Raw genomic sequence first — 18,203 nt, 5'->3', positions numbered from 1 at the left:
TTTTAAAATGACTATTCTATGCTTCATCATGATATAGAAGTGAAACTGGATCACATAAAGTTATATAATAGGAGCATTAGCTCTGAAAAATTCTACCATACTAGAAAGTTTCAAATCTAATCCCAGCAACAGGCTGGGATAGCATATCAATTTAACTAAATTGGGGAGATTCATCCCCAGTAAGATGAGGAGTAAGTGATGAATTTTTTGGCTATGGCAACCCATAACATTTTTTAAAATTAAAAATGGCTTTTAGTCCTATGCAGCTGCCCTCACTCCCTACTCTTTCAACTCTCCACCCACCATGGTGATAGTTAAGTAACAGGAAAAGGAGAAAAGGGACTTAAGAAGTACTTTTGGAATGCTAATATAAGATCTTTATGTAGTAACTGAATGATTGATCTACCAAGTGGGTGGGTAGATCAATGCTGTGTGGAGGAAGGTAGGGATTCTAACCAGGCAGAGGCATTCTGGAGTTGGGTGACCATTCCAGGACAGAGTCCCAGAGGTAGAAGGGATGTCACCTTAGGGGAAAGAGCTGTCAGACTTTTTTGACTCCTCATAACTAAAAAGAAAAAATACAAAACAACATTAAAAGGACGACTGATGTTCAATTTAACTATACAGGCAGAAATATATTTGAAGTGGTTTTCTTAAGTAGGATCAGGGGAGACAGAAAAATGGCCCCCAGCAGGTCCTCTAAGAAAGCAAAACAAGGTAAGAGCAGAGAGTAGAGTAATCAAGAAAACAATTATACTCCAGGCTCCAGAGTACCTAGGTCTGGCCCTGGTTAAAAGCTGCTTATCAACTACCATCATAATTTCCTGTTTCCCAGTCAGCTTAAGGACTGGGGCAGAAGGGACATCTGTTTCTGTTTATTCTTTCTCTTTATCTTAATGGATTTCCCCTCTTACCCATCTTTCCATAGCAGCCTCTCTTCTCCCTGTGTCCGGGGAAGGGGACAGAGATCCTGCCTCCATCTCTGGAGAGTTGAGGCAAAAGAGGAAGAATATAGGCAAAGGTTATATTCTGGGTCATAATAACTGCTTGCAGAGCCTTGATGCTTAACTACAGAAAGGAAATTAGATCAAAGGGAAGAAGTCAAAGAGACAACTCATCTTGAATATAAATAACCCTCTAAGAATCATAGCATTTACAGGGGAAAGTTTTCCATCATAGTTTTGATTTTTCAAGTCGATGGTTTTCAGCCATAGAGTACCATCCTCTTGTTTTAAGTGAAGTGAATTAACTTGCCTGAGACCACACAGTAAGTCCCAGAGCCAACATTCAATCCCAGATCTTCAGACTCTAAACCCAGTTCTTCCATTACCTAATCAAGTAGGGTAGTCCCTAACTCACAAACAAACTGGGGCATACTCCAACCGTTATTTGTAGGGTTGCTTGGAATTCCAATAGAAATAATGTCAGCCATGTATACTTATTTTGTATTTAACTTATACTTTAACATATTTAACATGTATTGATCATCCTACCATCTGGGGGAGGGAGTGGAGAGAAGGAGGGGAAAAATTGGAACAAAAGGTTTGGCAATTGTCAATGCTGCAAAATTACCCAGGCATATAACTTGTAAATAAAAAGCTATAATAAAAAGTAAAAAAAAAAGAAATAATGTCAGCAATGATTCCCAGATCAATTCATAGAAGCCTCTTTAACCCACCACATCCCTCGAATACCATTCTGTGCCCTTAGGCCCACAGAGTGATACTCTCAAGAATAAGATTTTCAATGAGAAGATATATTCACAGGGATATTGAGATTTCAGGGGATGCATGGAACTCCCCCTCCCTTCATTAGGATTATGAATCCTTTGGTTCAATTCAGTAAAGGTTTATTAAATGCCTACTGAATGCTGTGGCAAGCTCTAGTATTAAAAACAATACTCAGTGTATCGGAGCCAGCTTTCTCAGGAAAAGTGATTGCTAAATTTTCAGTGTGAGCATTGATACCATGATAATTAGTGGAAGTTACAACTCAGGACCTGGTTTTGTTTTGTGGATTTCTAGATTTTTAAGGTAGTGGACAAAACATTTATAAGGCAGATTAAACCTAGAAATGTGTCCTGAACACGTCCCTTATTTCTTTCAGAGAGATGGTTGTTAAACATTTACTAGCACACCTCTCAATAATTAATATATTTCTTGACCTCAAGAAACTTACAATTAAAATAAGCAGAAAGAAAAAGTAAAAATGTAAGAAAAATACAAAATTTCTGAGACTTTCCCCCACATTCTGAACAGTTGAGGACCAGGACCCTCTCAATTCCAAGGGTCCCACAGCAGCTCTTATGGTCTAAGGCAGGTATTCTAGCAGACAAGATTTAGGATAAACCCTAGGAGAAGGGGCAAAGGGGGTTAAGAATAAAGAGAAAATTTAGAGTAAGAAAATATGAGGTGTCTGTCTAAGACTATTATCTGGTCTCCTTTCTTTTCTATGAATTCCAGACCTTTCTACTGCTAACATCTATTGCATCCAGAAAGGGTTCCTCTCCAACTTACCTCAGAGGAGACCAGTCTCACAACTTCTCCCTTAATTGCCTCTCCCAGTAGTAATCTCTTTTGAAGTTTTCAAGGGATTTCCACTGTTAGCAACACCAGGGACACAGACAGGGGCTGAAACATCCCCCTCCCCTCCTAAACCACTCACAGATCTCTATCTTCATGTTTTGATGCCTCTTAGGAATACAAATAGTTAAAGTAATTCATTTCTATCTCAGAGGAAAACGAGACTGTCTTGAACATTTTATCTGAGGAACTGGGTTAGGGATTAGGGCTCTGGAATGGAAAGCGGGATGGGATCTGGGTAGGCAGGCAGGATTAGGAGAGGGAGCAGAGATGGGGGTGCTGCCAAACAAAGCCAGGGTGGGGCTGGGAAAGAATAGCAGGTGTCCAGGGGAGGGAATCGAAGCCACAGGGGGCCTCCCTTTCTCCTCCCTCACCTCCTTGCCAATGGCAGCCCTATAATGTCAAAGATCCTACTCTAAACCTTGGAAGGGGGGAGAGATAAGAAGGAATGGAGGAAGGAGAGGAGGGAAGAGAGATAGAATCTGTGGAGAAAAACCAGAAGATTTGTATTTAGATTAACAAAAATGTAAATTGCACAAGAAGGGGTCTTTAAAATGTTAGCACTGAAAGGGCCGTCAAAAATCTTGTCCAGCGTGGCTCTTTTCAGCAATGAGATGATTCAAGGCATTCCAATGATCTTGTGATGGAGAGAGCCATCTACACCCAGAGAGAGGACTGTGGGAACTGAGTGTGGATCACAACACAGCGTTTTCACTCTTTTTGTTGTTGTCTGATTGCATTTTATTTTTTTCCTTTTTGATCTGATTTTTCTTGTGCCGCACGATAATTGTATAAATGTTTACCATATATTGGATTTAACATATATATTTTAACATGTTTAACATATATTGGATTCCTTTCCATCTAGGGGAGGGGATGGGGGAAAGGGAGGAAAAAATTTGGAACACAAGGTTTTGTAAGGGTCAGTGTTGAAAAATTGTCCACGCATCTGTTTTGAAAAGAAAAAGATGTATTAAAAAAAAAAAAGAAAAGAAAAAAAATCTTGTGCAACCCTTCCATTTCATGGATAAAGAAACTGAGGCAGAAAAAGACCCCCTAAGGTCACTGAGCTTCACGGCAGAGCTAAAAACCTGTTCCCCAGATGCTGTGGGTAATGCTCTTTACAGTATGCAGAAGAAAAGCTATTTATAATTAAAGGCAACACAATGCATTATAACCTGAAGGAGTGAAAAGGAAAGCTGAGAAGGAAGGTGACTGTCTTGCCCAGTGGGGAAGGTGTTGCCAAAAACTGCCAAGGAAGAATGAAATACTGGAGGGGGAGGGGCAAATGGAGAACGTTCTCCAGCTACCGGCAGGCTCTGGGCTGCTGGCAATGCTCCTATGCCCAGGAGGCCACGGAACTGGTCACCGCCTTAACCCCTTCCATTCCAAGGGCTTTTTGATTCCAGTTTTCTTAGAAGTTTCCCCATGGAAACACATTTCAGACTTTTAAAATGGAAATCAATAAGGAAATGAGACCTTCTTTCCAGAAATCCATTTTATAAGGCTACCTTTTCAGGAATGCATCTATTCCACCAAAGGCAGCCCGCTTGGGTCACCATAACCGGAGACAAGCTTGAACAAATGGGAATCATTGCTAAACTTGTTCCTTCCAAAAACACTGAGCAGTCACTGTTAGCAACTGCCACAAATCCTGAGATTGAAAGGGAGAGAAGTATTACTTTAGACTGTAACCTAAAGCCTTCAGCAACATCACACAATCAGCTGTTTAAAAACTGCAAGGAATCAACTACAATGTGAAAATTTTCAGGGAACAAACGATACTCAAGTGGAAAAACTGTAACACTGAAATAGATAGGGTCAGGGGAGCTGGGCACAGATGCCGGCCTTCACTTCCTCCGTGACTTTTGCGGGGCTCATCTAACATCTCTGGGTATTCCCATCATCTATAAAACATGGAATTTGGCTCAGATTTTTTCCAAGGCTCCTTTTGCTCTAAATCGATGATTTATGATCCTATAGCCCCAATTTATTTAATCTCTCTGGGCTTCAGTTTCCCCAGGAGGAGATTGAATTAGATACCATCTATGGTCCTTCTAGGCCTGAGAGCATCAAGGAATATTCGCTGTGCAGAAAAATGTCTGCTGTGGGCTCTAACACAAATGTCTTCCCCTGGGAAGAAAGAAGGGATTTACTCTTGAATATTTGATGCTGCTCTGGAGTCTTGCCCTTTAAAAAAAAATAGAAAAGGAAGAGGAACAAGGAAAATAATTCATTTCTAATGTATTTCAAGGCTCCCATAGCAACTTTCCTTACAAAAACCCCTATAAAATGGCAGGTCAGAGGAGACATTCGTGCAAATATTACTAGTATTCCCATTTTAATGATGAGGAAACCAAGACTTAGAGGAAGCAAGCAAGCATTTATTAAGGATCTTCAATGTGCCAGGCCCTGCTCCAAGCACTTTACAACTATTATCTCATTTGATCCTTGCAACAACCCTTTGAGGTGGATGCTATTATTAGCCCCATTTGATGATGTTGAGGAAATTGAGGTAGAGGTTAAGTGACTTGCCTGGAGTCAAAAGCTGGATTTGAACTCAGGTCATCCTAACTTAAGCTGAAAATAATATCTTTTTTTTTATTTTTCTAAACACATGAAAAGATAGTTTTCATCATTCACCCTTGCAAACCTTGTGTTCCAGTTTTTCTACCCTCCTCCCCTAGAGAATAAGTACATTAAACATGCGCAGTTCTAAACATATTTCCATAATTATTTTGCTGCACAAAAAAAATCACATCAAAAAGGGAAAAATGAGGGGGGAAAAGCAAGCAAACTAACAAAAAAGGTGAAAATATTATGTTGTGATCTGATCCAAACTCAGTCCCCACTGTTCTCTCTGCGGGTGTCAATGGCTCTCTCCATCACAAGACCATCAGAACTGTCCTGAATCATCTCATTGTTGAAAAGAGTCCCATTATCACATAATAATGTTCTTGTTGCTGTGTACAGTGATCTCCTGGTTCTAATCAACTGATGGTATTAAAGCTGGGACTTGATTCCAGATCTCTGCCTCTAAATCTGGTGCTCTTTCTAATACACTGATTTGCTTCTCTGATCTTCCTCATTCTGTATTTTATCTACATGCTCATCTGTGTGCCCCACCCCACTCTCCCCATTCCCCTATTCCCCACCCTTAGCATAAGCTTCCTGAGAGCAAGGATGGAGTTTGTTTCTTCTTCTTCTTCTTTTTTTTTTTTTTTTTAATATCAAAATACCAAGCTCAGCACAAGGCACACTTGTTTGTTGTTTAGGCCTGTAATTTCATTGGAATAAGGATTTCCTAGAGAAAGCCTCTCCAATCAGACAAATCATCAATTGTTCTCAATTTCTGCCCTTAGAGAGTTGAATGGGAGCATTCAGAAGTTAAAGGATTTTTCCAAAATCACAAAGGATGTAAATACCATTTTCCCCACACCAAGCCTGATTCCGGATCCAAATTAAACTTTTTCCACTTATGACCCCTTTTTAGCAGAGAAATTTTTACACAAACCTGTCTCGAATATGAGCCAAAGTGGTTCTGGTAGTATTCATGCAAAGTGTGCACGGTCTATGTTCACAAGTAAATCATGAAACGCAGCCTGGGTGAGTACTGTCGGAAACACTTTGGATGCATTACCCGTTTGATTCTGAATTAATTTTGAGTCATTATATTCAGAAACTTTTACCAATGCCAGATTTTTCTTGAATCCTCCCCCCCCCACACACACACATTCAGTTAGGACCCACAATTTAAGAAGCTTTGCTTTATACCATACTACCTTTCCCCTCATCTCAGCTCATAGTATACTCCAAATAGAATATTCCATCTCTGGGCATCTTCTCTGGCTGTCCCCCATGCCTGGAATGCTCTGCCCACTAGCTTTCCTGGCTTTGTTTATTTCCCAATTTAAATCCTACCTTCACAGGAAGTTTTTCCCAACTCCTCTTAATTATTTCCTCTTTGTCCCTGTATATAGCTTGTTGTCCATATTTGTCTGCTTATTGTCTCCCCTATTAGGATGTAAGTCCCTTGCAAGCAGGAACAGTCTTTTGCCAGAGCTTAGCATAGTGCCAGGCACAGAGGAGCAGTTTCATAAATATTTATTGACTGACTGGTAGAGTAAGCACTTATTAAGTGGTTTTTAAATTGAACTGAACTGTATTTCTGTAGCTGACTTAATGTTTTGAATTCATCTTTATCTTCTGGATAAAGTTTGCTGCTCTGCTTCATTGACCTGTTATTTTTTTTCCTTTAATAAAGCGTTTTATTTTTCGAAACATATGTATGGACAATTCTTCAACATTAGCCCTTGCAAAACCGTGTGTTTCAATTTTTCTCCCTTTCTCCACTCCCTCCCCTAGATGACAAGTAATCAAATATATGTTAAATATGGTAGAAATATGTTAAATCCAATATATGTATATATATTTATACAATTATCTGGCTGCACAAGAAAAAATCTAATCAAACCAGAAAAATGAAAAAGAAAATAAAATGGAAGTAAACAACAACAAAAAGAGTGAAAATGCTATATTGTGAACCAAACTCAGTTCCCACAATCCTCTCTCCGGCATTGATCTGTTATTTTAAAGCAATACCCCCTTTACATCTGGTCTCAGACTCTTGTTTACTACCTCCTAGCATTCATCACTTTTTGGAGTTTTCTTCAATCCACTTATTCCTCTGGCTCCTCAATCAGGAAAAAAGCCTTCACCCTGGTACTCTTCACTAGGCAGGGGAACCTTCAGGGGACAGGTAGAAAGGAAGATAGAATTACATGTTATCAACTTAAGAGATGGCTGGAGTGTCTCTACTGGGTCTGTATCCCAAAGAGATCACAAAGGGAAAGGACCAACATGTGCAAAAATATCTGTGGCGGCCCTTTGTGTGGTAGCAAGAAACTGGAAACTGAGTGGATGCCCATCAGTTGGGAAATGGTTGAATAAATTGTGGTATATGGATGTTATGGAATATTATTGTTCTATAAGAAACGACCAACAGGATGATTTCAGAGAGGCCAGGAGAGACATATATGAACTGATGCTAAATGAAACAAGCAGAACCAGGAGATCATTATATACGGCAACAGCAAGATTATATAATAATCAGTTCTGATGGACATGGCTCTCTTCAACAGTGAAGTGAATCAGACACTTCCAATGGTCTTGTTATGGAGAGAGCCATATGCGTCCAGAGAGAGGACTGTGGGAACTGAGTGTGGATCACAACATAGTTTTTTCACTCTTTTTGTTGTTGTTTGTTTGCATTTTATTTTCTTTCTCATTTTTTCCCTTTTTGATCTGATTTTTCTTGTGCAACATGATCATTGTAGAAATATGTACAGAAGAATTGCATACATCTAACCTATATTGCATTACTTGCTATCAGTGGGGGGAAGGGAGAGAAAAAAATTTGGAACACAAGGTTTTTCAGGGTGGATGTTGAAAACTATCTTTGCATGTATTTTGAAATTTTAAAACTATATTAAAAAAGAGAGAGAGATGGCTGGGTTATGTTCTCCCCTCCCTTCTCCACCAGCTAGAGTTATGTCAGTTCCACTGATCTTTGAGAAAAGAGGCTCCTGGCTGGTTATCTAGGTTCAGCCTGTTCAGTGATGAAGGCCTAAAAGAATCTCCAAGTAATCACTCCCAGTCCCAAGCGGAGCTTCTATCTTCTTTGATCCCTACATGCAGAAATGATTCTCCACCAGTCTTTTGGCTGTATCCTGACTAAGCTAATTTTGGGGCTGATTTCTCTTTAAGCTCCTTCTTAACTCAGTTTTTTCTCCTCTACTTGCACTTCCCCTCTTCCCCCACTCACTTTTTTCTTTGTTCCTTCTTATTTGCTTTGAACATTTCCATTTCCCATCCCTATCCTGGACACCAGAATCTCCATTCTCTTGCCTCCTTATTTCATAGAATGAAAGGTGTGTATCCATGGCAAGAGAGAAACTTAGAAAAGATCTAATTCAACCATCTCATTTTCAAATAAAGAAACTGAAATGCAGAGAGATAGAGTGATTATTATTTAATACCACAGGGGTCAAATCCAGGCCTTCCGATTCCAAGTGCAGTCTTCTTTCCCTTAAAGAATTCTATTTACCAGTAACTGTATTGCCTATTACAAATATAGCAAAGCAATCTATGTTTTAACTAAATTATGTTACAGTATTGGACCAATATACTGGACTTAAAAATAAATTTCTTTGAAACAAATATATATATATTTTAAATTGACCAAATTACTATATAGAAATATTTATATAGTGAAATGTAGATTAGAATATTAGCTCCTCAAAGGCAGTGACTGTTTTGTATTTTATCTTTTTATCTTCAGTCCCTAGCAAAGTGTTTGGTACACAGTAGGTACTTAATAAATGCTGATTGATTGGTCAATTGATTTAATTGTTGGACTGAGGAGAGTGAGTAGAAAAACTGTCTGCTGGGAGCCAATGAGAGGACTTGGGATTTGTACTAACAATGGAGGCAAACAGATATTGAAGGGAAACAAAGCTAAACAACTCAGTGGGGGGCAAAGAGGCCACTAGGGAACAATTTATAATCTCCAAATTCAATCCTTGCCTCTTATTCTGGGAAGCTAGAGATGGACCAGAAAAAAAAAGGATAATTAGTTAACAACTATAAGCTTCACTCAAGGTTTAGTTCAAACTAGATTTTTTTGGAATCTAGTTCAAATCTAGTTCAAATGAAATTTGAGTCGCAGGGAGTGACTGGGACCAGAAACAATATGGCTTACTGAAGCAACAGACCAAAATTCTTTGGAGAAAAAGCTTCCTTGAATGGATTTCTTTACACTTGCCCACATTGAAACTCCAATATTTCCTCATTTTGAGCATTTTAATACCAGGAAGAGCTTAGCTCCAGTAACACTGTACACTCACTGAGTCGGATTACTTTAAAAAAAATGTTTAAAAAGTTCATTTTCAACACTGCCTGGGGGATTTGAATTGTATTATTTCTCTTTCTATAGAAGTGTCCATTTATTCCCAACCCTCTCTCCTTTGTTTCTATCTGTAAGCTATTAAGGCTTTTTAAAAAAATTTTAAATCCTCCACTGGTCCCCTTTCTTATATGAAGCTTTTGGTGACTAACCCTATCAAAATCTTGCAAAGATTCTCTTTTTTCCCTTCCAATCCCTTAGGCTTCCCAGGAGGGAACCCCGGGTAATGCTTAACCCTTCTGAAGACTATTCAAGAGTCTCCTGAGCTCCACTATAGCATACCCATTTCAGTGTCCGCTATCTTTTCCTTTCTTTTCTTTCCTAAGTCATAAAAAGTAGAGGACTCCAAACCACATTTTGGGTGCCAAGAAGCCTTCAAATCAAAATAATGGTCAAATGCTCTTCCTGGGGTTCACTGAACTCTTGAAATCTTGAGCACTGGGTGTGGGCTGCAAATTGCAGTGATCAGATCAAGTTACAAGAGTCCTGGTATTTAGTGGGGCTTGGAATGTGCCTCAAAACAAAAGGGAAAAGTTGATCATTAAACACTTCAGGTGCTTAATAGGCCTATTCCCATTGGCTGCTGTCTGGACAACTGGTCCAGACTGGAATTGAGAATTGAATTGTTTTCAACACTATTAGACAATAAAATTTGTATTCTACCCACAAATTTTGTACTTGACCTAAAGTTCCCTTCTAAAATTAGCCATGTTGCTTTAGCTAGATCAGATATTTCTATTTGAGATTTTACTCTCCTATCACCACAAGTTCAATCTGCAATTTGATGCACAAGTGTACCTCACCTTAAGAAAACCTCAAATAATAATTACACGAATAGCTGGCATTTCTATAGCACTTTAAGATTTACAAAGTGCCTCTCACAACAAACTTGAAGTAGGTGCTATTATTATCCTCATCTGCCCATCTCTTAATTTATGTCAGATTTTTAAAAAAATCTCTTTCCTAATTTATTTTATAAGAAAAAGTTCACAAGGTTCCCAAACTGAACTTGATATTTAAGAGAACACATGGAACATAAGTGTTGATGGTAGCTCTTTCACTACAGAGTTGAAAAGGGCTGTTAAAGATCCCTTAGTTTAGCATCCAACATGATGAATAGAACCCCTCTGCAACATTTATCCCAAATCACCATCCAGCTTCCACTTGAATATTTTGAAAAAGTCTATTATATTTTCAGATAGCTCTAATTATGAACATTATGCCTATATTGAATTTGAATGTGCTTTTCTGTAAGTTTCACTCAATGGTTCTATCTTGCTTTTTGAAACTACAAGGAATAAGTTGAAAATCTTACTAAGGAGATTTTCAAAAATGTGTATACTTTTACCTTATCTTTGATAAGTCCAAACTCATAGAATCTCCAGTTTGGGAAGGAATTGATGGGGTACCTAGGTCAAACTATAACCACATTAAGAATCCCCTGTATAATGTCTCCAGAAAGTGTTTATCCAACTTCTACTTCAAGACCTCCAGTGAGAGAGTAGTCCCTTCTCCCTAAAGACAGCTCATTCTACTTTTCAACAGTTCTAATTGTTAGAAATTTTGTTGTATTCAGCAGAAACCTCCCTCTCTTTAGTTTTCTCCCATTGTTCCTAGTTCTTGTCTCCTGGGACCAAGTAGAACAAAGCTAATCCCTCCTCTGAGTGGTGGTTTTCCAAATACTTAAAGAGAGCTATCATATTCTTCTTAAGTCTTCCATTCTCCGGGCCACACAGCCTCAATTTCTTCATCTAATTCCCATATGGCATATTTCCCAGACTTCTCACCATCTAAGTTGTCCTCCTCTGACCATGCTCCAGTTTTTGTTATTGTCCCTACCACATGGCACTCAATACTCCAGATACTATCTGTGCAAAAGCACTAATGTAATCTTAGGTTATGACGAATGCCCTGGATGACAGATATCTGTGTAGCCTATGATGACATTGACTCTTATTGTCACACTCTCCCCTATAAAGACTTTTCCCAGATGATCTGTTGCCTAACTGGCCTTCTCCATTCTATGCTAATGCAGATAATTTTGGGGGACTGCCCCTAGGCATGATGGTACACACCTGTAATTCCTGCCACTGGTGAAGATGAGATTGCTATAAATTCCTTAAGTTTGGGAGTTGTGAACTCCAGGAAGGTAAAGCTGATCATGTGTCCTCACCAAACCCCCATTAATATGGTAAAAACTCTGGAAAAGGGTTGGAGAGCGGCAGGCTACCTAAGAAAAAGATTAACTGTCTCAGGTTGGAAGAGGAACAGGTCAAAATTCCAAAGTAGATCAGTAGTGAGTTTGGGCCCATAAGTGGCCCTTGCACATTAAGCCTGAATTAAAGAAAGTAGGAGAGAGAGACAGAGACAGAGACAGACAGAGACAAAGACACAGAGAGTGAGAGAAAGAGAGAGAGACAGAGAGAGAGAAAGAGAGAGAGAGAGAGAGACAGAGAGAAAAAGAGAGAGATAAAGAGACAGACAGAGACAAAGAGAGAAGGAAGGAAGGGAAGAAGGGAAGGATAGAGGTAGGGAGGAAAGGAAAAAGGGAGGGAGAGAAAAAAAGAAAAGAAAAGAAAGAAGGAAGAGAAGGAGGAGGAGGAGAGGAGACAGAGAGATAGGGAAAGATAGAGACAGAGACAGAGAGAAAACTGTGAGGGGAGGGAAGGTCAGTGTTTTTGTCTAGAATTTCAAGAAGTCTTTAAGTCTATGGAGACAGAGTTTTAATATAAACTTGTTGCAGACAAGGTCTCCAGAAGACATGTCTCCTGTCCATCTTCTACAACCCGTAGTGCCTCCTTTGTTCCTAGTCTCTGGAGGAGCAAGAGACCAAGGCAGACCAGTTCCGACCAGATCTACAGGGCAGATTAGGATGGCCCAGAACAACTGAGGGGTGTAATGTTTTGTACTCAAACAGTGCACCCACAAAGAAGTGGTGGGCTTCCAGGAGGTGCCATTCAACACAAGCTGCTGTGTTTGCACAAACAACATATCCATCCCATACAAATCAGGGAAAAGGGAACACTGACATTGTACAACACCTTTGATGCTTGTGTGGGCCTATTACATGGAAAAAAAAAAAAAAAACCACTCCACTGCATAAAGTGCATTAATTCTGGAGCCAGAGAATCCTGTTTTAGACCTCACCATACTTACCTGTGAGCCCTCAGATGTGTTATTTAACCACACCTGTAAATTACTGGGTCCCTTTGGCAGCGGCTGCTGCCATGTCCCATTCCCTCTATGAAAGAAGAGACTGAGCCCCATCAGCTGTGCAAATGCTTTTCCACTTAGGCTTATTAAGTTTCACCCAGCCTGGGCCAGATTTTAGCATGTCGACATCCCGATTCCATCATTCAACAAGGCAGCTATCTTGCCAAGCTTCAAGCCTTCAGATAAATTGTATCCAAAGCATTTCTCTAAAGCCATCAAAAACCCAGATGAGGTAAGTCTAGGGTGACTGGTTTTTAGTGAACTTTTCTTAGCTCCCTGGGATCATTGATTTCACATCTATTCATTAAGCCAACTAATCCCGAATTTTTCCATGAATCAGCATAGCTTTCACTAGTCTGATTTATGGAATATTTCTGTATTTCTATAACTGAGGCAAACAGGGTTATTTGTCCAGGATCACATAACTATAAGTATCTGAGCCAGATTTCAACTCAGGTCTTCCTAACTCCAGGCCCAACTCTCTGTTCCTCTACCATCTGGTATAGGACAGTCCATAAAAAGTCCAAAAAAAAAAATCCATAAAAAGTCCTTCCCTCCCCTCACAGTTTTCTCTCTGCTCTGTCTCTATCTCTCCCTGTTTCTCCGTCTCCTTCTCTCCTCCTCCTCCTTCTTTCTTTTCTTCTCTCCCTCCCTCTTTTGTTTCCTCCCTCCCTCCATCCTTCCCTTTTTCCCTTCCTTCCTTCTCTTCTCTGTCTCTGTCTCTGTGTCTCTTTTTCTCTCTGTCTCTGTCTGTCTCTCTCTGCCTCTTTCTCTGTTCAAGAAATTTTTCCCGCACCCCATTCTCCAAAGATATGACCCTAAAAGATTATAGCCTTTCTTCCCTTTCACTTCCCTCTCTCACAGTGTCTTTCCAGCAGCATTTTCTATAGCAACATTTTAAGTGCAAAACCCAATTTCTGCAATGTGGGGAAATATCAGGCACAAATTAAACCCAGATGGGGAATCCACTGCCTGGTTTTGTTAGTCACTTTGGTTCAGTCCAGGTTAACACATCGAGGAGAAGCATGAGACCAAGCTGAAGAGACAGAAGGAGATGCTTGGAAGTGGGGAAGGATGAAATTCTGGGCTCCCAAGAAGCAGCACTTAACAAATGGAATCATGATTTGGAACAGGAAGCTGATAAATTCCCTTCAGTTCCCCCAGGAAAGCAACCAGGCCCTCTGAAATGGCTCATAGTTTCTAGCTTGGGATCCACATCACCCTCAGGACATGGAGGGTCACAAGAAGCCACATTAGAACAACCAATCCAGAGAATCCTTTCTGATTCAGAGTTCTCATTGCTCATCACAGCGCTGGTTCTTCTCCCGGGATTTCTCTCATCCTTGGAGCATCGTGGCTTTGTCTGCCACTTTCCAGCAAATGCTAGTCCTCTCCTGGTTTTCCCTGAACATTCTGAAGGATTTCACTTGCACCTCCATAATTTCTTCCTGGCCCCAGGAATCCCTTTATACAAATCTTTCCAAAAGCAGCCAAGAGTTGGGAGGAAGAATGGACGAAACACTTTGGAAACGCTGCTTCTGGCTCGTAATGACATCGGAGCAGGTGAAAACTCTCCTACCAAAGGGAAAGGAGTTTGACAAGGGTAAAAGCCAAGAAGGAGGAGCGTACCATGCTGAAGGAGCTGTTCATCAACTGGGCAACGGATGAATAAATTATAGCATATGAATGTCACGGAATACTATTACTCCAGAAGTAAAGGCCAAAAAAAGGGACAATTTCAGAGAAACTTCAGATTTCTGACCTCGTTCAAAGTGAGGAACAAAACCAAAAGAACAAGTTACATAAAAACAACAACACTGTAGAGATAAACTTTCAAAGATTTAAGAACCCCTATTAATGCCCGACCTTGATTCTTGAGGATTCATGATTAAGTCCGTTATTCACGTCCTAACAATACAGACTGAAACACACTTTTAAATATCAGTGAGGGAATTTGTTTTGATTTACTATAAATATTGGTTAGAAGAATTTTTTCATTGGAGTTGGGGGTGGTGGGAGATAAATTGTCAAATTGAAAATAGAAAGGCAGCTAGGGTAAGACAATGGATAGAGCACTAGGGTTGGAGAGAGGAAGATGAGTTTTCTTGAGTTCAAATCAGACCTCAGATTTGTACTAGCTGTGTGATCCTGGGTATGTCACCTAACTCTGTTTGCCTCAGTTTCCTCATCTCTGAAATGAGCTGGAAAAGGAAATGGCAAACCACTCCAGTATCCTTGCCAAGAAAACCCCAAATGGGGTCATGAAGACTCTCACATAACCAAAAAATGGGAAGTCACCAGTGTCTCCACCCAGGATTCCTGAGCAGAGACAGTATAAAAGCAGCATATAAATCCATAGTGTGGGTGGTACAGGAACTATTAAAATCCATTCAGGCTCAGACTAAGTTTGATAACCTTCATTTCTTCCTCCCTTTTCTGTCTCTCTCCCAAAGGGACAAGTACATTCCCTTTGGGGAACATTCACTTTTACGTGTTTAAAAGTATATTTACTTCTTAAAACATTAAATGTGATAAAGGCATTGATCAACTGAACTGCTAATCTGTGTGAGCGTTGGGGCAAGGTGGGGTGGAGAGTTATTGACAACAATCCAGAAAGGCAGAGATTTAAAACTGCTACATTTGCCAGAGCAAAATTTCTCCAGAGCCAGAGACTTTGGGACACAGGAAAGAGTTATTGATTTATTTTAGCAACTTCCCAGAGCAGAGAGAAAACATTCCCCAGAGTAACTCCAGATATCAAAAGGAGTCAATGACAGTGCAGGAAGCTAAATGGCTGGCACTGAGTCAGCCATCTGCCATTACCCATGGCCAGGTTTGGAAGGGAACCACTCATGCTGAGAGGAGGAAAAGCAGAGGTGGTAGTCGGGAAAGAAAGCCACATCTGAAGGAAGGAGTAACCCTGTCCCCCAAAGAGTAGGTAGGTGCCAGGGAAGAAAATAGTCACTGTTCTGGTCCCCAGGCACACTGGGACACCCACATCTGGGTTACTTTCATTGCTCAACAAAGGACTCTTCTCTGTACTGGGCCTCTTGCCAACTCTGAAAGTCTCTCAGCTCCCCAAGCATACCTCACCATTAAGAGCATCTCTCAGTCAGCCCTAAATGCCCTTGGGTATCATTCCAGTCTCCTGGAAAATTTCATAACATCTCACTCTCCTATCCTTGATCAGGGGACTGGCACACAGAGCTAATTCCAAATGCCTTCTGTGGCCTTCTTTAGGCCAGCAGCACAGAGCAGAGAAAGCTAGATACTCCCTCCAGCATAATTCACTGAGAAGGGAAAGTTTCACAATTTTGGCTACTTTTAATTTTAAATAAGTTCTCTTACCACCAAGATGTTTTTTTTTTTAATGTAATTTTGTGTAATCATTTTTCAGTACATGACAATATAGTTCTTTTTCCCTTTTGAAGGACTCTCATTGTAGAGGTCCAGACTATATTCAGAATAATACAGTGTATTTCCCCCCTCAAAATATCAATTTTAAGCACATCTGAACAAAACATATTTTTAAACTGAGATATAATGTGATTTTCTCTCGTCTCTCTCTTTTTCCCTAAATGAAGGTCTTATCTTAATAGAATTTCAGAATCAGTCCATTTAGTTAGAATAGATCAAGATGTTCAATTCACCATTATAATTACAGAATCATATGAAGCTGGAACACACTGGCTCAACCATGAAGGTTACATCTGCCCCTCAGGATTATAATGTAACTTGAGGGGTTTGGAAATGTTATCCCTCCTACCAAATGCTTAAGCCCCCACCATTGTGTTCTTTATATTATTAATCTCAGGAACCAGACCCCTTAGTTTCATTTAACCACATAGTATTAATTCGCTTTTACAAAATGACATAGTAAATACAAAGTAAAAGACATTTTCCTTTACAACCCCTAAGGAGCAGCTCCACAGAGCAGTGGATAGAATGCTGGGAAGATATGAATTCAAAGCTGGATTAACTGTGTGACCTTGTGCAAGTCATTCTACCCCGTTTGCCTCAGTTTCCACATTTGTAAAATGAGCTGGAGAAGGAAATGGCAAATTACTTTAGTATTTTTGCCAAGAAAACCCCCAAATGGGGTCTCAAAGGACTGGCCCGATTGAAACAACAACTGAATCCGAGGGGATATCCTTAGCTCATTCCTATCCAGCACCTCAGCTCGTATCAGATTAGATCCTGAAGGTGACTCCAGAAAATCCCTGTTTGCTCCTCAGGACCTCGAGGAGGCTCTTATTGTAAACCTGGACTCTGGAACGCTAGTGTTTTAGGGTAACCTGCTGACCTTTCAAAACTTCACACAGGCAGATGGAGCCATACAAGTGTGGAAGCCAAAAACAAAGCCCATTCCTCAGTAGACTCTCTCCCCTTTTAGCACTGTCTCTCACTGGACACTATCAAAAAGTCTAGCAGATAGAGCGACAGGCCTGAAATTAGGAAGATTGGAGTCCAAATATGGTCTCAGACACTCACTAGCTGGGCAAGTTACTTAATCTCTGTTAGCTTTTATTTTCTTATCTGTAAAATGGGAGTGGAATAATGATAATAGACCTAGCTCCCAGGGCTAAGGTGAGGATCCAATGAGATTAAGTGTCAATAAAGCACTTAGTACAAGGCCTGTTGCTTAGGAAGTGCTATATAAATGCAGCTTCTATTAATATGGTGTTTATTGTTACCAAGGAGTTGAAGAGAGCTGGCCTGAAGATGGTGGGTCAAGGCTGACTCAGGCCTTTCTGAAGACACCCCCAGTTTTGGCTTCCTATCCAACTGAAAAGTTCTTTCCTACTTCTGGGGTTAGCCAAGTGGAACTCGTCACACCATGTCTAACCCGCCCTACAATCTCTCCAAGGCACTTCCAGTGCATGTTATTAGGACTCTCCACGTGGAGAGACGCCAACAGAGGCGCTCTGTGCATGAGCCAGATCCTGTGACATGTAAAGTCTCAGAGCTGGAAAGGACTTGGGAGAAGGAATGTGCTCCGCGGCATCCCTGACCCGGCTGTCCAGGCTCCTTTAGAAGGTCTGAGGGGATAAGGAACCGAATCCAACCCCAAGGCACTCGTTCTACTTTCTAGCTTCTCTGTTAGGGAATTTTTTTTCCTTCCACACATTGTTCCTTAGAGATAGACTAAGGGCTGCTAGTTGGATCGAGCACCAGCCCTGAAGTCAGGAGGACCTAAATTCAGATACTTAACATTTCCTTGCCATGTGACCCTGGGCAAGTCACTTAATCTGATTGCCTCAGGGGGAAATAAAAACTTTTTGTCACCCCTGCTCATTCCCCCACCCTCAGTCTTCTTAGCTCCAAGTTAAACTTCCTCAGTTCCTTCACCCACTTCTCTTATCCCTGGATGGACTTTGTCACCTTCAATTTACTTTCTTCTATACTTGCTCCAATCTATTAAACCCTTTCAAAATATATAATTC

The sequence above is a fragment of the Antechinus flavipes genome, chromosome 5 (genome assembly GCF_016432865.1).
Source record: "Antechinus flavipes isolate AdamAnt ecotype Samford, QLD, Australia chromosome 5, AdamAnt_v2, whole genome shotgun sequence".
Taxonomy (NCBI): domain Eukaryota; kingdom Metazoa; phylum Chordata; class Mammalia; order Dasyuromorphia; family Dasyuridae; genus Antechinus; species Antechinus flavipes.
Note: the sequence above shows the minus strand (reverse complement) of the source record.